We start from the raw sequence: 26,313 nt of genomic DNA, 5'->3' as shown, positions 1-26,313 counted from the left end.
GGAGCTTTAGCTAAGGCCTTGTTTGGTGCCCTTCCCTTCCCTGCTGTTGGTTGCAAGAGTGTCAGGGGTGCATAGCTCCATGCTCCTTAGTGGCTAAGTAGTTCTTTCAGGGATCTGTAGTTTCAGGTGAAACTGCTCTCTAGACTGTACACAGGTAGAGATTTTCAGGATGAGTCCATAGTGGGTAGAGTTGGAGGTTTTAAAGAAACAACATAGATTGCCGGGCGGTGGTGGTGCACGCCTGTAATCCCAGCACTTTGGGAGGCAGAGGCAGGCGGATTTCTGAGTTCGAGGCCAGACTGGTCTACAGAGTGAGCTCCAGGACAGCCAGGGATATACAGAGAAACCCTGTCTCAAAAAAAAAAAAAAAAAAAAAAAAACCAAAAAAGAAAAAAAAAAAGAAAAAAAGAAACAGCATAGATGGAGACCAACACACCCGAGTGTGAGTGTGGGCTTCTCAAGAGAGCTGCCCCTACTGTTGTAATAGCTATATAACATTTGTGGTTACACCATTTAACATGGGTTTCTAAAGGGCCTTCCCTTCCCTTTTTCCAGTAAGGTCCTATAGCTGTTCTAAGGTACAGTGGGTGGGAGTATAAAGAGAAAGTAAACTGGGTCAAGAGGGAGTTGAACTACTCTTAAGTGAAGTTTATATCCCTGGCTGGATAAGGCACCTTGTAGCTCAGGTTGACCTAGAGCTGATGGTCCTCCTTCTGCTTCTCAAAGTTCTGGGATAATAGGTGTAAATGCTGTGTTGTTGTACCAGGCTTTATGTGGGCAAATTTCATTGTGCTGGATTTTTTTAAAAGATTTATTTATTTATGTTCTGCATATGAGTACACCACCATTGCTCTCTTCAGACACACCAGAAGAGAGCATCAGACCCCATTACAGATGGTTGTGAGCCACCATGTGGTTACTGGGAATTGAGCTCAGGACCTCTGGAAGAGCAGTCAGTGCTCTTAACCGCTGAGCCATCTCTCCAGTCCTGTGCAGAGTTCTTAACTCTGAACAGACAAGAGACTTCAGTAGTTTCCAAGATGAGAGATTCCTTTCTCTGGCAATTGCCCTTGTCTTTCTAGCTTATTTCACCCCTTCATGTTTGATTTAAAACTAAACCATCTTGGCTGGGTCTGGTGATGAGCACCATTAATCCCAGCATTTAGGAGGCAAAGGCAGGTGGACCTCTGTGTGTTCAAAAGCAGCCTAGTATGTATACTGAGTTCCAGACCAGTACAGCTACATAGCCAGACCCTGTCTCAAAATCGAAAAGCCAAAACCAAAATACCACTGCCAAAACCCAGGTTTGGTTCTCAGTACCCACATGTTAGCTTATATTTGTCAGTAACTTCAGTTCCAAGGGAACTTCTTCTGTTTTCTCAGGCATGATGAGGGACTTATGTGCAGGACATACACATATGCAGGCTAAACACTTAAATACATAAAATAAATAAATCTTTTTGTTGTTTTGAGACAGCGCCTCACTATGTTAATCAGACTGGCCTTCAATACAGAGATCCACCTCTGGATCTGCCTCTTTTTTTTTTTTTTTTTTTTTTTTGGTTTTGGTTTTTAGAGACGGGGTTTCTCTGTGTAGCCCTGGCTATCCTGGAACTCACTCTGTAGTCCAGGCTGGTCTCAAACTCAGAAATCCACCTGCCTCTGCCTCCCAAGTGCTGGCATTAAAGTGTGCATCACCACTGCCTGGCCTAACAATGAATCAACCAATCTCTAATTTCTCTCTCTCTCTCTCTCTCTCTCTCTCTCTCTCTCTCTCTCTCTCTCTCTCTCTCTTTCTGAAAACTCAGAGGAAGGAAGCTGTGTCATCTTTCATTCCCGGTTTTTCTGTAGGTTAATAGACTGCCTGAGTAGAGGCCACACAATGAGCAATGAATATTTCAGGCTTTCCAGATCATAGACTACCTAAATCACCAGTGCCTAGCTCTTAGAGTGCAGAAGGCTGCTAATACAGGAATGAGCTGATTGTGAGCAACCAGACTTCATTCCTAAACTCTGAAATGTAAATTTCATGTAATTTTCACGTGAATGATACACTATTATCATTCCTTTAGTCTTGTAAAATCTAACAACCTTGGGCTGTACAGAGTCAAGTGAGGTTGGGTTGGCTTGCAGGTAGTGGTTTGCTGCTCTGGAATAGACAACACCCCATAGACCTACTGTGTAAAACCGCTTGTTAGTTGTTTTAAGTTAATAGAGTTTTTCTTATGTTTTTATTTGTTCCTGAAAGTTTGTGTGCATTTTTCTGGCTGAGGCTGAGGTGTTAATATGCTCTGTTGGCTTTTGGACACTATTCTACCCGTACTGAAGCTCAAAAGTTGATTCCTTCAGCTGGCATTGTGTCGGCTTAGCTGGCATGTGAGGGTCATGCTGTGGGTGCAGCTGTCTTGCCTTTCAATAGCATTTGCTAATTAAGCTGTTTAATCTTTGTTGATTCCTCAAGGACTGACACTCAAAAAAAAAAAGACATAAAATATTTAGTTTGTAATTATTCTAAAGCTATAGCCTACTAGTATCCATTGTATGCCTCCCCATAAGAAGTAGCATTAACTTGAAAATTTTGTTAAGTAATGGGTTAGAAAGTAAATCAGTTGCCTTCCTATACTCAAAGGATAAGCAGGCTGAGAAAGAAGTTAGGGAAATGACACCCTTCACAATAGCCACAGACATTATAAAGTATCTTGGTGTGACTCTAACCAAACAAGTGAAAGATCTATACAACAAGAACTTCAGGTCTATGAAGAAGGAAATCGAAGAAGACCTCAGAAAATGGAAAAATCTGCCATGCTCGTGGATTGGCAGGATTAATATAGTTAAAATGGCCATCTTGCCAAAAGCAATCTACAGATTTAACACAATCCCCATCAAAATCCCAACTCAGTTCTTCACAGAGTTAGAAAAAGCAATTCTCAAATTCATCTGGAATAACAAAAAACCCAGGATAGCTAAAACTATTCTCAACAACAAAAGAAATTCTGGGGGAATCAGTATCCCTGACTTCAAGCAATACTACAGAGCAATAGTGTTAAAAACTGCATGGTAGGGCTGGAGAGATGGCTCAGCAGTTAACAGCACTGACTGCTCTCCTGAAGGTCCTGAGTTCAATTCCCAGTAACCACATGGTGGCTCACAACCATCCAAAATGAGATCTGACGCCCTCTTCTGGTGTGTCTGAAAACAGCTACAGTGTACTTATTTATAATAATAAATAAAACTTTAAAACAAACAAACAAACAAACAAACAAAAAAACTGCATGGTATTGGCACAGTGACAGACAAGTAGACCAATGGAATAGAATTGAAGACCCAGAAATGAATCCACACACCTATGGTCACTTGATCTTTGACAAAGGAGCCGAAAACATCCAGTGGAAAAAAGATAGCCTTTTCAACAAATGGTGCTGGTTCAATTGGAGGTCAGCATGCAGAAGAATTCGAATTGATCCATTTTTATCTCCATGTACTAAACTCTACTCCAGGTGGATCAAAGACCTCCACGTAAAACCAGACACACTGAAACTAATAGAAAAGAAACTGGGGAAAACCCTTGAGGACATGGGCACAGGGGAAAAGTTTCTGAACAGAACACCAATAGCTTATGCTCTAAGATCAAGAATTGACAAATGGGACCTCATAAAATTACAAAGTTCTATAAAGCAAAGGACACCATCAAAAGGACAAATCGGCAACCAACAAATTGGGAAAGGATATTCACCAACCCTACATCTGATAGAGGGCTAATATCCAATATATATAAAGAACTCAAGAAGTTAGACCCCAGGGAACCAAATAACCCTATTAAAAATGGGGTACAGATCAAAACAAAGAATTTTCACCTGAAGAAATTCGGATGGCTGAGAGGCACCTTAAGAAGTGCTCAACATCATTAGTCATTAGGGAAATGCAACTCAAAACAACCCTGAAAACAAAAACAAACAAACAAACAAACAAAAAACAACCCTGAGATTTCACCTTATACCAGAATGGCTAAGGTAAAAAACTCAGGAGACAGCAGGTGTTGGCGAGGATGTGGAGAAAGAGGAACACTACTCCACTGCTGGTAGGGCTGTAAGATGGTACAACCACTTTGGAAATCAGTCTGGCGGTTCCTCAGAAAACTGGACATGACACTTCCGGAGGACCCTGCTATACCTCTCCTGGGCATATATCCAAAGGATTCCCCGGCATGCAATAAAGACACATGCTCCATTATGTTCACAGCAGCCTTATTTATAATAGCCAGAAGCTGGAAAGAACCCAGATGTCCCTCAAAGGAGGAATGGATACAGAAAATGTGGTATTTTTACACAATGGAATACTACTCAGCAATTAGAAACAATGAATTCACAAAATTTTTAGGCAAATGGTTTGATCTGGAAAATATCATCCTAAGTGAGATAACTCAATCACAAAAGAATACACATGAAATGCAATCTCTGATAAGTGGATATTAATTAGCCCAGAAGCTCTGAATACCTAAGGCACAAATAGCATAACAAATGACTCCCATGAAGAAGTATGGAGAGGGTCCTGATCCTGGAAAGGATTGATCTAGCATTGGAGGGGAGTATCAGGACAGAGAAAAAGGAGAGGTGATTGGAGAATGGGTGGAGAGAAGGTTTATGGGACATATGGGGAGGGGGGATCTGGGAAAGGGGAAATCATTTGGAATGTAAACAAAGAATATAGGAAACAAAAATATATTTAAAAAAAGAGGCCGGGCAGTGGTGGCGCACGCCTGTAATCCCAGCACTTTGGGAGGCAGAGGCAGGTGGATTTCTGAGTTCAAGGCCAGCCTGGTCTACAGAGTGAGTTCCAGGACAGCCAGGGCTATACAGAGAAACCCTGTCTCGAAAAAATCAAATCCAAAAAAGCCAAAAAAAAAAAAAGAAAGAAATTAAATCCCATTTCACTCCCATCTCAGACAATAGTAATTAAAGACATTATGTTTCATTATAGTTTGCAGAGAGAGGCAGATCTGTAACAATGTGATGAGTAGTTTTATTTATTTGACACAGTCAAAAGTCTCAGGAAGGGATGGTCTAGATCAGGTTGATTTGTGGAGATGTCTGTAGGGGATTGTCTTGTTATTAATTGATGTGGGAAGACCCGTCTTATTGTGGGTAGTACTATTACCTGCATTAAGAGTAGAGAAAATAACCTGAGCAATAAGCAAATATGCATTCATTCTCTTTCTCTGCTCCTATCTTTGAATATAACTATTTCGGTTCCTGCTTTGACTTCCGGGGACTGTAACTGGGAACTGTAAACTTGGTGTACCATGCCTTGCTGTGATGTGTGCAGTGGCTGTGTAACAGCAGTGTGCTCAGGGAACCTATAGGTGGTGTCTGGGCTCAAAGCTTGGCAGATACTCTTTGTAGGCAGCATATTACCTATTACATTGTTTTTTTCTTTTCGCCACCATGTATTCCTATTTAAAAAAAAAAAAAAACAGATAAACAACAACAAAAAATCTCTTCGAACATTTGAAAAATGCTTGGCCCAGAAACCATACAGAAACTGTCTAGGCCATATGGGGAAATTAGTCCCCTTGAGAGAGGAATTGGGGAAGACATGGAGATGTAAGAAGTTGGATGTTGTGGACTGAAAGTCTTAGTCATGTTTGGAGTAGAACAGGTTGGGTTGGAGTGAGAAGAAGCTTCTATCAGACAAGATCAGAGCAGTTTGCAGTTAATTTTGATGGAACTTTGGGTCTCATAGTGACAGGAACAGGTTTATGTTAGGATGGTTCCACAGTTACTACCTGAGAAGGGGGAAGGACCTATACTTTGTGGTCATTCTTATAGAATAAGTGGCTGCTTTGCTATGGCTTAATTAGTAAGACAAAGGGGGCAAACAAAGTTGAGCTCTGATAATGTTCTTACCTTTTCTAGAAAAAGGCCTTAATTAGGGAGACAATGGAGGATTGATTTTGAAGCCAGTTTGTTTAAACTCTGACCTTGAAAAGAAAGTCAAGGTTCCAATGGTTCAGGGGGCAGCAGGGCAGCCCCCTGGTTCTCTTTAGTTATGAAGTTCTTCTGGCTCCTTTTCCCTATAGAATGAATTGTCGACTGTTGCTTTGAGTCAGGCATGCTCTCTCCTAGAACTATGAACCCTTGAAACTTAAGCAAAACTGTGTATGAATAAATGGGTTCCTGTGCCCCAAGATTCATCAGGAGGGAGGCCAGAGAAGAGATGTGATCTTCCTTGGTGTTAAGACTGTACTTACCAGACACACTGGGAAAGACCAGTTAGTTATATTTAAAACAGCCATCTGTATGCAGCCCAACCTGTCAGGTAAACTCATACACATTGTGCCCTGAGAGTATCAAGCAGCAATTAAAGAAAAAATTATTTTTTAAAAATTCACTTTGAGCACCTACCCTTAAAGGTGAAAGGATAAAAGGACATGGCTTGGGGGCCTCATAGGCCAGTCAGGTGTTTGGGACTTTGGTTGGGCTGTCATCTTCAGCATGTGGCTTAACATTAGACAAAACTGAAGCTTATAAAGACTGTTAAGTATAGTTTAATTCTAATTATGTTCTCCAGAGAACGGCCTTATTTAGGGAGACAATGGAGGATTGATTTTATGTGGAAGGGAGGAAGTTTTTACATGGCTGTGAGATAGTGTCTCTTTTGGAGTGCTGTGCCAGGTCCTTGGATTAAGTTAGAAGTGAGATATAAAACAGTGCATTTGTGGTGTCCTGGTGAGCTCCTATATTAGAGGAGGGCAGTAGGGCAGCTGTGGGCTGATTGGTGAAATACAAGCTGTTTCAGGTACTGGATTGGAACATAGATCATAGCTTTCCCTGGAGGAATGTGAGCTATCTGATGTGCCTGTGGTAGAATTTAGGGAGGAGATATTGGAGATGGACTATCTCAGACTCTGACTCCTATTAGGGACAAAGAGTCATGAGTGACAGAGTTAGAATAAATGATTGAATGTTGTAATGACATAGATGTCACAGTAGATCTGTATGATTTCATATGTCATCCTCAGATTTTGGGCCTAGGCCTAATTAATTGTGACTTTAGAGCTAGCAAAAAGTGGACAATCTGCTTAGTCTGATGGAAAATTAATTTGCATTTTGCTTTCTATATGGAAGAAGAACCATTACTTATAGGAAGTAATACACTTGAGGGGGGGGGTAGAGGGGGTGGGTACGGGGTGGGGTGGGTGGGGGGTGGGGGTGGTTGGGTGGGGGATGGGGGTGGTGCTGAAGTAACTTCCTTTAAGTTGATATTGTTTGTGTCTATTTTTTTTCCGAAGATTTATTTATTTATTTTATGTGTATGAGTGCAATGTAGCCGTTTTAAGACACACCAGAAGAGGACATATTGTAGATGCCTGTGAGCTACCATGTGGTTGCTGGGAATTAAACTCAGGTCTTTGGAAGAGCAGTCAGTGCTCTTAACCACTGTGCCATCTCTCCAACCCCTGTGGAAATTATTTTTGATAGTTCAGGATTGATTCTGTGTTTGGCAAAGAGTTGGTGTCTTTGATTTCATCTGTCCTAGAACTCTCCTCTTCGCTAGTTTATAGGAAAACATTCTAACTTCTAGTTTTATTTTGTCCCTCAGTATCCAAATTACTGTAGGTAATCTAGAATTGAGATAGATTTAATGTTAGGGTCCAGAGCTCTTTGTTGTGAGTTCAGGTGATAACTAGAGAAGGCAATGTTAATTGGGGGGGGGGGGTTGCTCAGATGTTCTTTTTTTTGTTGTTGTTGTCCCCCCCCCCCCCATAGGGTTTTTCTATATAGTCCTGGCTTTCCTGGAACTCACTCTGTAGACCAGGCTGGCCTCGAACTCAGAAATCGACCTGCCTCTGCCTCCCAGAGTGCCAGGATCACAGGCGTGTACCACCACCGCCCAGCACTCAGATGGTCTTAATTGTTCATTCGCAGCTCAGCCAGAGCCTGTAGTGGTAAGATGAGTATGACGTAGTTTGTGAAATGCACTTTTCTGGAAAATGCAGAGAGGAGATTGGAATCATGGCTACTGTTGGCAGTAGACGGAAGTAAACATGAGGAGTCACTTGCTGAACTCATTTCCTCTAATTCCCAATACTACATTCCACATTATCTAGAAGACATGAGGATTGACAAGACATATATTCCTTTTTGTTTTGTCTTTAATTGTGTGTATTTGTAGGCATGTACTATATGGCATACATATAGCTGTCAAAGGACAACTTTATGTATGGAGTAGATTCTTTCCACCTTTATGTGGGCTCCAAGAATTGAACTCAGGTCTCCAGCTTGTGCCTTTAGTTGCTGAGCCATCTTTCTGATCCTAACTTCCTCTTTAAAAATAAAACAAACAAAACCCCCCAAACTATTTCTAATCCACTTATCTGTCTATCAAGTTTAAAGGATTTTCATGAAGGGCTCTAGTGCTAAGAGATGGGGATTGTTGAGTAAGAACAGCTTCCTGTCCTTTAGGGCTTATAAGTGGTTTAGAGAATAGCATACTTGATACTTACTATTGGGAGAATGAAAAGCAGTATGTATACTGCAGCCAGCCTTAGATTGTCACATTTCATGCCTGCTGTAGTATCAAGTCCTCTGCATTACATTTTATTTTAATATGTGTTTTGACTTTGTTTTTTGAGACAGGATGTCACTGTGTGATCCTGACTGGGCTGGAATTCATAGAAATCCATCTGCCTCTTCCTCCTGAGTGCTAAGACTAAAGGCATGCATTGCCATGCCTGGCAGTCTTTTGTTTGTTTGTTTGTTTGTTTGTTTTTGAGACAGTTCTTTGTAGCAATGCTGGCTTCCAACCCTTGTAGTCTTTCTGAGTTTCTTGAGACCTGGGTATGCACTACTCTTCCTAGCTATTGATTTTAAGTGAACATCTGCATTGTAAGAATATTGGTCTAGTGCTGTGCATTATAAAATTTGGAAATTATTTGCAAGAACTATTCACAAAACTAAAGAAAAAAAAACCTTGTCCTTAGGGTTTCAAAATATGAGCCTTGACTGGCTGTGTACTGGGCTACGAGGGTGCAAGGTTATTTTGTATTATACCATTTATTATTGCAAAAGGATACAGACTAAAATCAGAAATGGAAAGCATACAGGGAGAGTCCAGAAGAGACCTGTGTGAGCTCCTTCTGCTCTCTTAATGGGCTTTGTGGTCAGTGCTTGTTCATTCATATCAGTATGTGACAACACGCATGGAACTGCCTGCTTTAGACGCTCATCTGAGATATAGTTAGTACCCAGGATTTCTGTTGGGGAAGTGGGTCATAAAGTCTGGCACTAGCATGGCTTACCATATCAGAGAGCAGGTCTGGAATCCTGTCCTTCAAGGTTCTCAGGCAGACAGATAACTTTTCCCCCCCTTTAAGTATAAGCTGTGTGGGTTTTAACAAATGCAGAGCACTACCTACCCATGCTGCTGAGTTCTACAAGATCACACTATGACTCTCCAGAGTCCTTTGCAATCTACTCATTGCTCTTCTATCAGGCCTGGTCACTATCTCTCTGGTCTTGTCTTTCTGACAACGCAGTGGAATCAGGGCACTGTCTATAGCTTTTGCAAACTTTTTTTTTTTTAAATCAGTATGCATTTGAAGCTCCTCCATACAGGTCCCACTCCCTTGTTTTTGGACAGTATCTCACTATGTAGCCCTGGCTGGCCTAGAACTCACAGAAATTGGAAGTCTTTCTGTCTCTGTCGCCTCACTTCTGCTATTAAAATTGTGTGCCACCAGATAAAGCTGGATACAGCCTTTCTAGGCAGGTGATTCTCAGATCTTAATGTTCCCTTTTAGTAGTTAGGCAAAGGCTCCAACCTTTCTTTGGGCAAAATAATCCTTTATGGGCAGGAGAGATGGCTCAGGGGTTAAGAGCATTGACACCTATTCTGAGGACCCAGGTTCAATTCTCAGCAATCTCATGGTGGCTCATAACTGTTATTTCAGGAGATCCGAGGCCTCTTTCTGGCTTCTGCAGGTACCAGGCATGCAAGTAATGCACAGACAAACATGCAGGCAAAATACCCTACCCCACCCCCACAGTGTATACAGACAATTCTTTAGTGCATGAGACCTAGAGAAGCAAATTATTTTCATTATTAAAGAATTCGAGAAATCAGTTTCTTTTTTATAGAGAATATGTCCAATATGTGTAGTGTCATTTAAAGTAAAGCTATTGTGTCTAGTGATCTCTAGTCCCAGATCCTTGGGAGGCTAAGGCTGTAGGGTTGCTTGACCAGATTAGGAAGCAGAATGATAGTCTACTTCAAAACAAGCAAACACCAAAAGACAACCTCCCAAAATGAAAAAAATTACATTTTTAAAAACACAAGTGAGCACGACTCTTTAAGTGTGTCTGTCATTTTTGACATCTGTCCTAACATATAAATAAATCTTTTAGGAATTTAAATAAAGAACAGGTATCATTCTGAGAAATAGCTCTTTTTTTCCTTTTGGAATTGTAAAACATTTTGGCAGGTTGTAATGTGATAATTCAATAGGTAAAAATTATCCAGCATAAATGTAAAAGAGAAACTGTTAAGAGAAACCTGTTGTAGATACTGTTGGATTCAGTTCTGTGAACAGAGGTAGAGGCTCATTATGTGTGGACTTTCATCAAAGGACAGTTGCTGTGCAGTTCAGCAGGAAGAATGAAAGAGACGAGTCGAGGATGGCATTATTGGCTTTGGGTCTTCCCATCTAAATAGGGAGGAGACATTATAAACTGAGGTAGTGAACTGTAAAAGTTATTATTTATTCATTTATTTTGAGACAGGGTCTTTCTATGTGGGTTTGTTGTGAACTATAAAGATTTGGAAAGCAAGATCATTACTGATCTTTGAGACATCTGTTGAACATTTTGTCCACTCATCTTCTCTCTAAGGGGTCTAGAAGATAGTCTTTATACATGGAGTCAGTTTTTCAGGTTTAGTTAGGAAAATAGAAACTACCTTAGACTTATTTTAAATATTTGGCATTAGGTCTCCCTTGATAGGGGTGATAATGCCAGGGAATGAGTACTTTCCAGGAGTGTCTCTGGGGTTAGTTGTGCTGGGCAGTCAGCCACTACTGGTTGCCATGGTTTCTTGGGTATTTCTCAGAGACTGCTGGGAATTTTTAGAGGCTACATAAAGTCTTGGTTTTATAATTTCCTTTCTATACACCTACCAATCTTAAGCACAGAGTTTTCTTTCATCAAACCAGTCTTGTAAAAGTTTTTTCTCTGTGATTTATAGAAAGTGGGAGTTTTGGGGATATGGCTCCCGTGTCTCTATGCTCTAAGTGGTGAAGCATTGATGTAGGGCTGACAGCCAGTCAATTGGTTTTACAGATAGGGTTCAGAAGAGAAGTCTGAGATGGAGTAAGCATGCAGATAGCGTGTCAAGTAGTAATGCCTAGGAGGCAAGCAGAGATAGGGATGGAAGGCTAGAACCTTGGGGAGCTCTAGAACTGATTTTGGGAGAAGAGGAGGGACTGCTTGAAGGATGGAAAGAAGCTCAGAGAAGATGACAAATTGAATAGGATCCTTTGGGCTTAGTTATAGTCTTTAGTAATCTGGAGTGGGAGTTCTTATGGTTGGATTGAAGAGATGATGGAAGAAAGTTTGTGATACTGAGCATATTGTGGGATTATTTGTGTCACAACTGCTGTAATGTCTTTGGGATAATTCTTATATTTGCGGTATTATAGGATTGACTTGTCTGGACATCCTTTGCTGAGGGAATTGACTTTCTTTGGTTCTTCCTAGGCAGAGTGCATTTGTGTATCTCCCATGTTTTGAATATCATGGTCGGAGATTATGAGTTATTTATTTGGTGATCTGGTGGTGGTCTGAATTTTAGTCTTCCTGGAGTCACTGCTGCTGTTTAGTTTTCCATAAAAATAGCTTTTTTAGTCGTTCTGTCCATTCTGTCCTTGCTTTTCAAGGAAGCGTCAGGTGGAGCCTGCTTACCCATTTACCTTGACCTTTGTTTTGTATGCTGTTCCACTGCCCAATGCTGGTCTCCAGTTTCAGCAATACCTTGATGCCCAAATGACCAGTGTGTGTCTCTTGATGATGCAACTGTATCAACCTCCCCAGTTGATACAGGAGGTCCTCTAGGTTACTCATTAAGTCTGATCCTTAAGTGTATCCTTTTGATGTTTCTTTTCATAAGGCTTTATTTGTTATCTTTCTCAGGTAGCATCACCCTTATCATATACTGTGACAGCAATTAGGTCTTCTGAATATGCTCAAAAAGTGTCCTTGTCTTAAACATACTGTGTGCATTGATTACTTCAGTATGAGGTTTCTTTTCATTATTTCTCCTCCTCCTCCTCTTTTTTTTTTCTTTCTTTGAGACAGGGTTTCTCTGTATAGGCCCTGGCTGTCCTGGAACTCACTCTGTAGACCAGACTTGTCTCGAACTTAGAAATCTGCCTGCCTCAGCCTCCCAAGTGCTGGGATTACAGGTGTGCACCACCCCTGCCTGGCTTCATCTCTTTTAAGAACTAGGTATCAAACCTAGGGTTTTGTGGGTGCTTAGTCTCAAACCCCAGCTTCCCTTTTACCTTTTATTTTGACGTAAGTTCTTGCAGGGTTGTTCAGACTAGTCTTGAACTCTTGATTCTCCTGACTTCACCTGGGATTAGTTATTTGCTACCACATTTTGAACTTTAAATACTTGTGCCCGGCCTCCCAAGTAACAGGGGTTACCGTTTGCCCACTAGCCCTGCCTGAGAATGTTTCTTTAATTGAAGTGCAGAGTGGAAATGCGGTGGATAGATCAATCAGAAAGCCAGATTTGGTATAAACCTCTAGTGTTGGAACTTGGTTGTCTGAGGCAGGATTAATAGTGTAAGGCTAGCCTGGTCTACATAGTGAGTTTAAAGCCAGTTTGTTCTGTAAAGTGAAACCTTTCTTTCTTTCTTTTTTTTTTTTTCTTTTTAAAAAAAAACCTGGTGGTAGGTAGCACATCTAATCCCAATACTTTCGGGGCACAGAGGCATGTGAGTTTCAGGACAGCCTGGTCTATAGAGCAAGTGCCAGGACAGACAGGGGTACAGAGAAACCCTGTCTTAAAAACTCAAAAACCAACCAACCAACCAACCAACCCACCCACCCACCCACCCACCCGTCCACCCAAGAGAAGAATTAGACACACAAGTGGGTCCTGCTTCCAGATTTGAACCCTCTTTAAAGTGATTTTCTTCCTTACATGTTATCTGGACATTTTCATAACTCTTATAAATTAATAGATTTAGTTCTTTGTGGATAGTCATAAATAAAACCTATTGTTTTGTTTTTACGGAAGAATTTTCCTTGTATTGCGCAAGAGGAGTTCCTGACATTAGTTGCTTCCTGACTCTCATTACTCTAAGGACTAAAAAGCAGTTTCTGTGTCGCTGGTTCTGCATACAGAATGAACATCTTTTTGCTAATACTCCCTTTTCAGAAGTCAGTAAGTTCTTGGCTTCTTTTTCTGGCTTAGAGTATTTATTTGGTCAGTGGCTCAGTACCAATTGTACAGCAGCTCCTGTACTAACCCTGGCATATGATGAATGACACACAGTATTCTGACCATGGCAAGTTCTATATTCTAGTAATATAATATTTTTTGGCTGGGAGCTAATTTTGAAATATAAAGGACTTACGGTTTGCCCAGGTGATTTTTATAATTGCACCAATATTGATTTTGGGGTTGGGGGTGGGTTCAGATAAGGTTTCACAGTATGTCCCTGAGTAGCCTAGAACTCCCTTCGTTTACGAGGCGGGCTTTGAACTCACAGAGACCCATCTGCCTATGCCTCCTGAATGCTGGAAGTAAAGGTGTGTGCCAACTATGATTGGTCATGCCAACATTCTGATCTATTGCCTTAGCTTTTTTGTTTATTTGTTTAGGATATTACTTCTGACCTATGTTCTTGCAGAATATAGATTACAGCTAGTCTAAGTATAGATGTCGGTAGACTAAGCTAAAAGACAAGTCTATATGAAGTGGTAGTATGTTTTGGACAATGGAGAGTGTCACAAATTGAGGCAGAATAGAAGGAAAAATGATGGTAACATGAGTAGCTCCCAGATCTTCTGGAATCTAGTTTATAGTTCTTGGTGGCTAAAAGTCAAGGATTTTGATACTATTGACAAACTGATGCCAGGATTACCTACTGTTTTAGTTTCATTTCTGTTGCTATGATAAAATACCACAAGAAAAATGAATCTGTTAAATGCATTAAAGAGGGGGCTGAGTGGTTGAGAACACTGACTGCTCTTCCAGAGGTCCTGAGTTCAATTCCCAGCAACCACATAATGGCACACAACCATCTGCAATGAGATCTGATGTCCTTTTCTGGTGTGTCTGAAGACAGCTACAGTGTATTCATACAAATAAAATTAAATCTTTATTTAAAAAAATGAATTAAAAATAGCCTCAGAAGCACCAAAATTTGTTAGTGTCATATTACCTTAATTTGACAAAGAGTAAACAAGGTTGAATTCTCCACTTCTTTCCCTGCCTTCCATCTGTCTATAGTGTTTTTCTGGCCTGTCTGTACTCTATTGTGTGAGTTTGAATCCATCCTTGTCTGAATGCTGTCTTGTGAATCTGTCCCTGATAAAGGACTTTGCTATTTCTTTTATTAAACAGCACAGGAAGTATCACATGGAAAGGAATGAGGTTTACTTTACAAAAATCTTTGTTTTTGTTTTTTGTTTTTTTCTTGTTTTTTGGGACAGGGTTTCTCTGTGTAGCTCTGGCTGTCCTGGAACTCACTTTGTAGATCAGGTTGGCCTTGAACTCAGAAATCCACCTGCCTCTGCCTCCAGAGCGCTGTGATTAAAGGCGTGCGCCACCCCTGCCCTGCTTTACAAAAATCTTTAACAGAGTTTTTATAGATGTTGAAACTTTACTGATTCCCACTGATCCAGATAACAAACAATGTTGTAAACATCACTGCAAACAGACTATATATATCCATGCTGCTTTCAACACTTGTGGTGAATACTTACTTTATTACCGCACGCATTCACACACACACACACACACACACACACACACACACACACACACGGACTAGGAACAATAAATAACTTAAAATTAAACCCATGTATTAGCTTTATGTTATAAAAATTAATTATATGGAAAAGCCAAGGCAAAAATATTCTCTTAAAAGCAAGGTAAACAGGCTGTGTATACACATCAGGATAGTAGTCTTAAGTGATCTGAATGTGTATTATTAGTTGTGCTGTCAGGTTGAATAGAAGTTCCAGTTTCTTAGAATGTAAAAGAGTGTTTTATCCTGGGCAATGGTTGTGCACGCCTTTAATCCCAGCACTTGGGAGGCAGAGGCAGGCGGATTTCTGAATTTCTGAGTTCGAGGCCAGCCTGGTCTACAGAGTGAGTTCCAGGACAGCCAGGGCTATACAGAGAAACCCTGTCTCAAAACACCAAAAAAAAAAAAAAAAAGAGTGTTTTATAATACTGTATTAACACAAAAAGGCAACTTGGAGGAAAAAGGGTTTATTTTAATTCACATTTGTATGCATATGTGTCTGTGCACTATGTATTTGTCTGGTGTCCACAGAGGCCAGAAGAGAAAGAAAACCAGATCCCCTGGAGCAGGTGGTTGTGAGCTGCCATGTGGGTGCTGGGAATTGAACTTGGGTTCTTAGGAAGAGCAACCAGGGCTCAGCCATTTCTCCATTTCATACTTGTTTTAATAGAAATGTTAATGTGGCTTATATAGGGACTCAGAACAGCAGTGTAAATATGAGTGCTAAGAAATCAGTGCTTGTATCTTTTAATTTCTTCCTCATTTATCATGTGACTTGGATAATTTTCTGCTATTGTTAAGACTTAAGTTTCCTTCTATGTAAAATGTAAATAGTGTTAGTGAGCTGAACATGCCAACTATCTGAACATGTCAGTACAACATGGTGGGCACTAGCTGTTCCTTATAGTAGTGAGTGATGGATGATAAGAACGCTGTCTGGCTGGATTGCACATTAGAATGAGAAGCTTTTTGACACATGGTGGCAATACCAAAAAATGTATATATGAGAAAGAAGAGTTTCGAGGACTCTGCCTATTTGCTTGTATTGATCTTAAAATATATTTGTTCATACCAAAAAGGAGCCTCATTTTACAGATAGCTGTGGAGAGTTGAAAATGTACTTTTCATAGTATGTCAAGTTTCAGTTTTTCTTTCTTTATCTGGAGCAAAATAATGTAAGTATTTAAATTATTTAGTTTGTAGACTATCTACTTTAGGCCCTGTTTGAATTAGTTCATGTTGACATTTTTACCAGTATGATAGTTAAACTATATTGGTGTGTGGATATATATATATATATATATATATATATATATATATATTAGAACCCTCCTATTGATTCTTTGTGGTTTTCCTCTCATGTACTCTAGTCCCACTTGTCTCATTGTCCCTTTGTAGCTGCCCTCCATTCTTGTAACCCACCTGCCAAAAAAACCCCTAAAAAACAAAACAACAAATGAGGAAGCTGTAATGTGTCACAGTGTGTCCCACTGCATACCCTTTTGTCCACACATTTATTTACAAATGTTCATTGCAATGAGTCATTGATCTGGTTCAGTGGCTGCTCTTTCAGAGGACCTGGGTTTCATTCCTAGCACCTACATAGAGCCTCACAACAGTCTGTAATTCCAATTCTAAGGAATACAACATTTTATTCTGGCCTTCTTGGATGCCAGGCATGCATGTGGTGCACACACATGCATTCAGGCAAAACACTTATAAAATAAATAGCTTTTTGTAAAAGAAGAAAAAATAAATGTAAAAACTTAAGGCACAGAGCCAATATAACTGTTTACTTATTACTCTGAGATAGAAGTTAACTGGAAGAGGTATAGTAACAATAAAGGAGAATAGTATTGGAGTGTGCACAATGTTACTTGAGTTATGTCTTTGACAATAGGTTTGGGAAAGTTTGTATTTTGATTATCAGTTTTTAAAAAAGATTTAATACTTTATATGAATGCATGTTTTACTTGTATGCTTGTGTGTGTACCACTTACTAGCAGTGTCTATGGTAATCAGAGTAGGGCATCTGATTCCCCAGAACTGTAGTTACAGATGGTTGTTGGTGGACACATATGTGGGTGCTAGGAATGGAACCTGGACCTCTGAAAGAGCATGCTCTTAATTGCTGAGCCATCTCTTTAGTGCTTAATTATTAGACCATTTTAAAAAATTTAAAGAGTATTAAATTGAATGAGTCTCCTAAGTTCTTTTTGAGACCTTCATCCATATATATGATGTATTTTGACCAAATTTATTTATTTCCTCCCCCTCCTCCCATTTTTCCCTCATAACTTATAGTGTGCTTTTTTTCTTAAAAACCTTTTAATGTTGCAAGTATATGCATGGGTGTAGGTCCAGCTGCTGGTGCAGGTAGCAGCCTTTAAGGGGCAAGCTAGAGGTAGTGGACAGCTATAGCAAAACAGTATTTGCTGGACATGACTGCACTGTTGCACACATCAACTGTTGTATACTGTATCTGCATATGGAAGATCATGCAAGCTAGAATCTTAGTATGGATGGTGGAGAGGCTCATGCAAAGGACATTCTGTATCTTTGTTTCATAATGGTGGAGTCCTACCTCAAGGTTACTGAAAGCTTGAGTCTTTTCTGTTCCTTCCAAGTTGCCCTCTGTCCACACTGGTCTCCCTTTGCTTTGCTTTTCTCTGTCTTCTGATTAGAGGCCTTTCTCATGTCTTTATTTCCTTGTGATGAATTCAGAACTCCCTAGGAAGCTTTAAGTATATATGTTTTGCATCAGGATATTCTATACATGCCTTTTGCCAGGGAGTTCTGTTGGTGTCTTTAGTCTTTCCTATTAGGCTAACAGTTTCCTGCAGGAAAAAGATATGCCAGATTCTGGCACTTGACTGCATTATGTTGTGGGAGCTGGAGTCGTTTGTTGACTTACCCTACCTTTGTGTGAAAGGGGCTCTGCTTTTTCCAGAGAGTGGCTCTTGGTCTGTTCTTAGGTGGGTAGAGGGGACCAGATGGAGGCAGGGTGCTAGGGCTATCACTGCAACCGGGCATCTTCAACTCTAAGGTCACCTCACTCAGTGCTGCTGTTTTGAGACTTTTTTTCACTGTGCTGTGAAAATGGAATTGGTACTTCAGCTTTCCAGTTCCTGGCCTATAGTCTGCTAAGTCATTGGCTATCCTTCCTTTCCATTTTAAATTTGTCTCCTTTCTGTCCAGAATATTGCCTGTCCTTCAGTATTCCTGTTTGTTTTGACGTCTATCTTAGAAGCCTTTTCAGTTTCTCAGTTTCCACTCCTTTTAGTTCTCACATATATGTGTTTGATTTTTGAACTTTATTTTTTTAGCATAGGTTTTGTGGCAACAACCAGGTTTGTGTGTTATCTTCAACTTTGTGTTTGTGTTTGTCTGCTTATCTTCAACTTTGCCATCGTTTCAGCAAGTTATGCTTGTTGATTGCCTAATAATTTTCAGTTACTTGTATGCATCCTTTTTACTGGGTGCTGGTTTGCAAATAGCTTCTATGTACTGATCTTTAAATTCATTCATTGTCTAGCACTTTATATGTTAGACATGATGATAATGTGCTCAAGAGGGTGAGCGTGGTAAGACTTTATAAGAGGAGTAAGGTGGACTGATGGTTAAGCTTAGTGCTGGAACACTTGCCCAGCAGCCCTGTTAAGTAAATAAGTAACTAGCAGCAAAGTGAAGATGTTTATGTATGTGTACATTCTCTCTCTTCCAGGTCTCTGGGGGACAATGAGAAGAGGAAGCACACACTAGGAATATTTTTAAAAACAGCTATTTGATTTCTTCTCAAAGTCACTGCTGCCTTCTGAGCTGTGAGTACATTTCCCTTGTTTGTGCCTTAGTGTGGCCTTTTGTTTTTTCTTTCCCTTGTCCGTGGTCTCTGATATATAGTAGTCATAATGTACAGACAAATGTAGTCATAAAGTAGCAGAACATAAATGATTGGTAGGGTCAGAGAAGACCTATAAGTTATATGTTGATTCTTTATATATGTTTAATATTATAATTATGATACTGGTATTCATAGAATAGTGTTTGGAAAACACTGGACATTGTAAACACTCTGAATTATAGTTACTTATTAAATACTTACAACCACTTTAGGAACAAGATCTGCTGTTCTCTGTTTCACATTTACATAAAGTCACAACAGAAGTTAACAGTTACTAAGTTATAAGTGTTGGTATTAGGTTCATATTCTTTTTAGCTTTAGAAGCATGTTCCTGACTGGTGTTTTAGTCTCATGAATACTAGCTTCAGATTTTGGCCTCATGGATTATTTATTTATTTATTTATTTATTTATTTATTTATTTATAAAAGATGTATTTATTTATTATTAAGTACACTGTAGCTGTCTTCAGACACACCAGAAGAGGACATCCAATCTTATTACAGATGGTTGTGAGCCACCATATGGTTGCTGGGATTTGAACTCAGGACCTTTGGAAGAACAGTCAGTGCTCTTACCCGCTGAGCCATCTCTCCAGCCCCTCATGGATTATTTATAATAGCTCTACTTACCTTGGGGAATATATCATGTACCCCCAAGTGGATGCCTGAAACTATAGTTAGGATTAGACCACATATATGTTATATATGCTTTTTCCTATGCACTCATGCTAATATGTGTGTCATGCCCATCTTTTTAACATGGGTGCTGGAATCCAAACTCAGGTTCTTAGCAATTGATCTTTACCTACTACTAAGTTCCAGCCCTACTTTTAAGTAATTTCTTCTCTACTTAAACCTAATTTCTCATCTGACCTAGGAGGTTATTTAAGACTTTTCTCTTAGGAGATTGTTAGGAAGAAACTTTGAGATACATCTAATATATAGTCAACACTCAGTTGTATTAGTTAGGGTCACTATTGCTGTGTGGAAACATCATGACCAAAGCAGCTCCAGGAGGAAAGGGTTTATTTTACTTTTCCTTACCACAGTTCATCATTGGAAGCCAAGGCAGGAATTCAAATGGGACAAGAACTTGGAATTGGGAGCTGATCCACGGACCATGGAGGAATGTTGCTTACTGGCTTGCTTTCATGGCTTGTTTAGCCTGTTTTATGGTAGAACCTAGGATCACCAGCCCAGGGATGGCTCTATCTGCCATGGGCTGGGCCTTCTTTCATCAATCATTTATGAAGAGAATGCCCTGTAAGCTGGGCATAGTTGCATACACCTTTAATTCCAGCACTTGGGAACCAGAGGTGGGCAATCTCTGTGAGTTTGAGACCAGTTTGGTCTACATACCTGCTTGCAACCTGATCTTATAGAGGCAATTTCTCAATTGAGGTTCCTTCCTGTCAGATGACTTTAGTTTGTGACATAAAATTAGCCACAATGGCAATTATTCCAGATGGTATTTTCTACAGTAAAAACAGTAGGATTGACTTTGAGAGAGATTACTTGATTTGTAAATTGTTAAACTTGTTTAGTTTCTTTTTCACATATGGGAGATTACAGACTTGAAAGTTTGTTTTATTCTTAGAACCTATTTTCTCGTAAATTTGGTAATAAACCAAGGACAAGGATGTTGATAAGAGATTCATAATCTCTCTTTGAGTGTTTGCATCAGTGAATATTTTCTATTTTTGAATAGAAATTTTATATGTATCTGTTTTTTTGTGTGTATATGTGTATAGGGGTACATGTGGAGATCAGAGGACAACTTGTTGAAGTTGGTTCTCTCCTTTTCAGGTAGCTCTTGAGGATTGAACTCAGGTTATCCCACTTGGCAGCAAGTGCCCTTACCCAGTGAGCCATCTTGCCTCCCCAAACATTTATTTTAACAAACTTAAACTTCATGGAGTTCAAATGATTGATAGTTTATTAAATATGATATTTGCAAGAATTTCTGGAGTAGAGGTTCTTTCTCTGTCTCTTCCATTTCCATGTGAGGGTTAGTTCACTTTACTCCGCAGTTATTTATTGTCTCCTCAAATTGTTTTTATTTCTTTGTATTAAAGAAATTTTCCCATGCATGTAGTTTCAGCTTTTTAGTCTAGATGAGGAGGTCTCTAATTCACTTCTGTTTTTTCTAGTTCCTCTTGCTCCTGTGAGTAAGGGGAGAGGTCTGTTCTATATCTGCCTGTGCTAGATGTGAGAACTACTGTGTCATCTGTGGTATCATGCCTGTTTAACCCAAGGTTAGTTTTCATTCCTGCTGAATGAAGAGTTCTTTGTTTATTGTGGTGTGTGTGTGAACATGCGAGTGGGTGTGCATGTGCATACATGTGTGCACATGTTCACTCATTCAGTGTAGGTAAGAGGACAACATTGGGAGCCAGTTCTTTTCTTGTACATGTGGCTCTTGGGGATCAAACTTGGTTCATGAACCTTAATGACAAGTACTGTTACATGCTGAGTCATCTCACTGGCTCCAGGCATATTGGTGGGTTTTTTTCCCTTTTTTTTTTTTTTTAAGATTTATTTATTTTATATATGTACGTTCTCTTCAGACACACCAGAAGAGGGCTTTGGATCCCATTACAGATGGTTGTGAGCCACCATGGTTGCTGGGAATTGAACTCAGGACCTCTGGAAGAGCAGTCTTAATTGCTGAGCCATCTCTCCAGCCCCTTGTTTTGTGTATTTTTTTTTTTTCCAGACAAGGTCTCACTATGAAGCACTGACTGACCTGAGAACTTGCTATGTAGACTAGGCTGGTTTATAACCCACGAGATCTTCCTGACCACGCCTAGGAATGAAGTTTTTAAATTCTTGTCACAAAGTAAGTTTTCTTTTGCTTGATGATGATGATGATGAGTGTATGTGTTTGAGAGAGACTATGAATATGATTGAATGAGAATATGCAAATGAAACTTTGTAGCAGAATCGGCTCCCAAACAGGAGCAGAGCTGTTTATTGAGCAGAGCTAAATTGAGCTATAAGGCTAAAAGAATCATTCATTATTTCTTACTTAATTATTTGTGTGTGTGTGTGTGTGTGTGTGTGTGTGTGTGTATGTATGTATGTATGTATGTATGTATGTATGTATGTATGAATGAATGTATGAGTTGTTTCCTTCCACTATGTGTTCCACTTGGGTCATCGGGTGTGTGCAGTAAGCACTTTTATCTATTAAGCCATTTTACCAACCTAATCTAGATTTTTGTAGGATTCTCATACTTGCTTGTTTTTATTTCTGTGCTGTTAGAAGTCTTTAGAGGAGTAGAACTCATTAGTCTACATTTTGAACATGAAGCCACTGAGGGCTTTGGAGATTGTGTATGTTTATGTCAGTAAGGATTAAAGAGGTGGTCTGTGTAAAAGTAACTTTTATTAGCCAGATGTAATTTTTGTCTCGGAAGTTTACTGGTGAATAAACTCATCATTTCTAGTCTTTCTGAACTGTCTGGCTGGTTTAACTCAGCTGTTCTGGTCCAAATTTCTCTCTAAGCTGACTGATTCAAACTGGTTTCTCCTGGCTTCTGACTGAATTGCTCTGCTTGGTCTCAAACTAACTATTTTGTTCTAATCTTCTGGTTCCTTCTCATTATCTGGCTTGTTCTGTCTTCACCTGCAACCTGTCTCTGTAAAACTGTCTACCCCGCCCCCTATTGCCTCTCTTTCCGGTTTGTTCTCTTTAGGTTGCCTCTCTTTTCGTTGCCTCTTTTTCCTCTGCTGTTTTTTGTAAGTGTTGGGAGTATTCTATCTCTGACTCATTCTACCAGATCTTTCTCTGGTTTATCACTTTGTGTGCCGTTCAATTAGATGTCACTTGTTGAAGTTGGCTCTCTCCTTTTCATGTACCTCTTGAGGATTGAACTCAGGTTATCAGACTTGGCAACAAGTGCCATTATCCAGTGAGCTATCTTGACGCCCCAAACATTTGTTTTAACAAACATGGCTTCTTCCTTTTACAAACTAACCTTGCCTACCTTGTTTGGGATTAGGGGTGTGTACTAAGGGTGTGTCTGTATTCCAAACAGAGAGATTAGAAGTGTATGGACTGTCTATATTCCAACTGGATCACACAGACCTAGGTCTTTGGATGTTATTCTTTTCCAGAGAAGCCATGTTGCTGAATTAAAATTCTTCTACAGGGTTATGTTGACTTGTGGTGTGTGTGTTGAAGTTGGGGTGTGTTTGTATGTGAGGATTTAAGTGATGGGGTATGGGTTGGTTTGCTTGAGCCTTGACAGTTTTAGAGTCATAATGGTTTGAGGTTAAACTACTACTGATTGTGATATTTTATACAAAACATTTTACTTTTGTATTAGTTGATTTCCTCATTTGTTCTCCAAGGATTTGTTGAGTCTCTGCTATGTTAGAAGTAGGAAGATAGGGGATAGTTGAGGTAGTTTTTAGGTACAGACCTGCATTTCTCTGAAGCAGGGTATATGGCTATCACCAGAGAGTGGGTGAAGGTATTACCAGGGGTTGCAGATATACTTGCAGCAAAAGGTTTGTGGTTGAGGAAAGGAAAGTCCTAGAATGATGGGCTCAGTTGCAGTTGGTGAGAATTAAACTAGAATATGTCCATCTTTAAGATAGTAAGATTTTTGTCTAGTGGTAGCTGTCAGCAGCTCTGGAAGGAGGTATTGAATGTTCATTGAATTGTGGGATAGGCCCGTTCTAGGAGGATTGATTGTAATGACAGTAAGAGCTGGTTGAGTTCAGGATGTGTTTGCTGAGTTCATATTAAATGCCAATCACTGTTCTAATTGCTTTAAGTAGAGACATCAAAAACAAAACAGGAGTGTCTTGAAGAGAGAAATAAAGCAGCTGATAAGCTGTGAACCTCAAGGTATGTATGTGAGGGAAGTACAGTGGAGGAGATCATGCTATAGTTTGTAGATAGGGTTTGAGGTCTACATAGAATGGCCATAATAAGCTTTGCTGCTAAGTGAGATGTGAGCCAGATGTGGAAGCGATGAATGTAGTACCTAAGTAGATCCACGGTTGAACGAACATTGTAGTTGAGTGAACAGCAGTGCAGACAGAATGTGCAGTGTTTGGTGGAGCTGGTCATTCTTGTTGAAGTCCGACTCAGAGCTCATGACAAGATACGTCCACTGGGATGTTATGAAGGGAATCGGGTATGGAGCAGAGATGACATGGGCTAGGGCACTAGCAATCAAAGAAGTGGACTTAGGATGTCATGACAGTAGGATTTGTTAGTAGTTTGTGTGTGGGTAGGAGAAAGGAGGTAGAGTTGCATATGAGAGAGACTTATGATCTATACTTAACCACTACTCAGATGTGTAGTCATTCTATGTGTTTGAGAAAAGGGATAGAGTTGCATATGAGAGAGACTTATGATCTATACTTAACCACTACTCAGATGTGTAGTCATTCTATGTGTTTGAGAAAAGGGATAGCGTTGCATATGAGAGAGACTTATGATCTAGATTTAACCACTACTCAGATGTGTAGTCATTCTATGTGTTTGCTAGGTGCTGTGCATGTAGCCCAACACAGAAGGTTCATAGTATTATGGCTCCTGTGTGTGAGGAAGATCAGGTTGAGGTTGTTTTTTCTCAGAATGAGTAGCTAACACATGTTAGAGCTGGTAGTGGGTATGAATTCCAGCTGTCTTTGAGCACATCCTTTATACTGTATCACTCTGACATCTAAAGTGGGCAGCACTCTGCTCCTAGACTTTATTTCCCAAAAGACTTAAAAATAGAGAAGGAGGGGTTGCAGAGATGGTCTGGTAGTTAAGAGCACTGGCTATTCTTTCAGAGGACCCCTGAAGAAGGGGTCTTCTTAGTGGGGGGGAAAGTAATGGAAGCAAAAGCCTGGGCTTGTAGAAGTGACTTGTTAGATTTCACTGAATTAAAAGTCTTGTCTGCTGGGATTTTTACTGGATGTACATACCGTACTGTCTTAATATAGACAGTACCTTGCGAATTTTAAACCAGATTACATGGAAATTAGGTTCGAATTAAACTATTAAGCTTGGATGACAGATTTTTTTTTTATTATAGTCCTTAGACTTGAACATAGAGCATATTAGAACACATGTATCCAAAGGGTAAATTTAAAAGTGTGTTTCATATTTTGCTTCATGAGAAAATATTTTAAGAATACTTGTCACAGAAGTAATGACTTTGGCCTTAGTTTAAGCCAATTCATTGGTTGTAGGAATTACTGCTATAGTACTGCCTCAGCTGTGATTTCCAACAAGCAGATGAATTCTATGAGAAACTTAGGAAATTGCTTGCTGATATGAAAAGACAAGATATGCTTGTCTTTGGAGAGGGCAATTGGAGCATGGAAACATGTCTTTGAGGCATGTGGGCTTACCTGTAGAACCCCAGAGAAAACCAGCTCTCAAGGATGAGATGGTGAAAAGCCAGAAGCTGATGAATTGCTTGCTTTTGAAAAGAAGCACTGCTTATGTTGAAATGCTGAGACAGATGATTAGAAATAAGGCCTGCACATTGTCTTTGCAGTTGCAAACACCACAGTGCCTTTCATGTGAATGCATATAATTCATGGATGGGTGGGGCCTTGTATTGAGCTTAGTCTTAAGCTTCCCATTTCCCCCAGGTATGTGGAGAGCTCACATTTCAGTCATGACATTGTGTTTCAAGAATTATGGCTAGAACATTATAGTCACAGCCATTATAGCTGACATATATGTGTTGGGGGGTGGATTCTGAGTCTTATTTCTTGTGTTGGTGCCATAGTATTCTTGTGCTGGTGTAGTGTTCCTTACTTTATACCTTATTTAAGTTGTCTCTTCTCTGGCTTTGAGCTTTCTGGCATTCTTTTTTCTTTTTAAGATTCATTCATTCATTTATTCATTCAGTCAATCAATCAATCAATCTATCAATCAATTAATGCAAGTACACTGTACTTGTCTCTAGATACTCCAGAAGAGGGTGTCAGATCTCATTATGGATGGTTGTGAGGCACCATGTGGGATTTGACCTCCGGACCTCTGGAAGAGCAGTCAGTGCTCTCAACTGTTGAGCCATCTCTCCAGCCCTAGCTTTCTGGGATTCTTGTGTCTTTGCCTCTTGTCCCCAAAGGAGTGTTGGGAGTATAGATGCTTGTGCCACAAATTTGGGTTTAAAAAATAGATTGACTTTTAATTATGAAGTGTGCGTCCATGTTGAATGCAGCTATCTGTGGAAGTCAGAGGCGTTGGATTCCTTGCTGCTGTAGTTACAAGCTGTTTTCAGTTGCCTGATCTGGGGTAGTGGGAACTGAACTCGAGTCTTCTGCAAGAGACTCAATCACTTGTTTTTTTGAGATGGTGTCTAACTCACCATGTAGACCAGGCTGGCCTCAAATTCATAGAGATCCTTCACTTCTG

At 39.9% G+C, this 26,313-nt stretch overlaps 1 protein-coding gene across 11 annotated transcripts in view; it reads left to right on the top strand.

Moving 5' to 3' along the window:
- The window catches only part of Ptk2 (protein tyrosine kinase 2), a 201,556-nt gene that overhangs the window by 9,588 nt on the left and 165,655 nt on the right, over nt 1–26,313 (top strand). For 7 of the 11 annotated variants that reach the window (XM_052161699.1, XM_052161707.1, XM_052161701.1 and 4 more), the window contains 3 exons: nt 18,759–18,855; nt 21,086–21,190; nt 21,652–21,774. The gene's annotated coding sequence lies outside the window, so the exon portion shown is untranslated. The remainder of the gene's footprint in view (nt 1–18,758; nt 18,856–21,085; nt 21,191–21,651; nt 21,775–26,313) is intronic. The other 4 variants (XM_052161697.1, XM_052161703.1, XM_052161696.1 and 1 more) reach the window with 3 other exon arrangements.

Source organism: Apodemus sylvaticus, chromosome 17, assembly GCF_947179515.1.
Source record: "Apodemus sylvaticus chromosome 17, mApoSyl1.1, whole genome shotgun sequence".
Taxonomy (NCBI): Eukaryota; Metazoa; Chordata; class Mammalia; order Rodentia; family Muridae; genus Apodemus; species Apodemus sylvaticus.
Note: the sequence above shows the minus strand (reverse complement) of the source record. Positions and strands in the feature narration are given on the sequence as shown.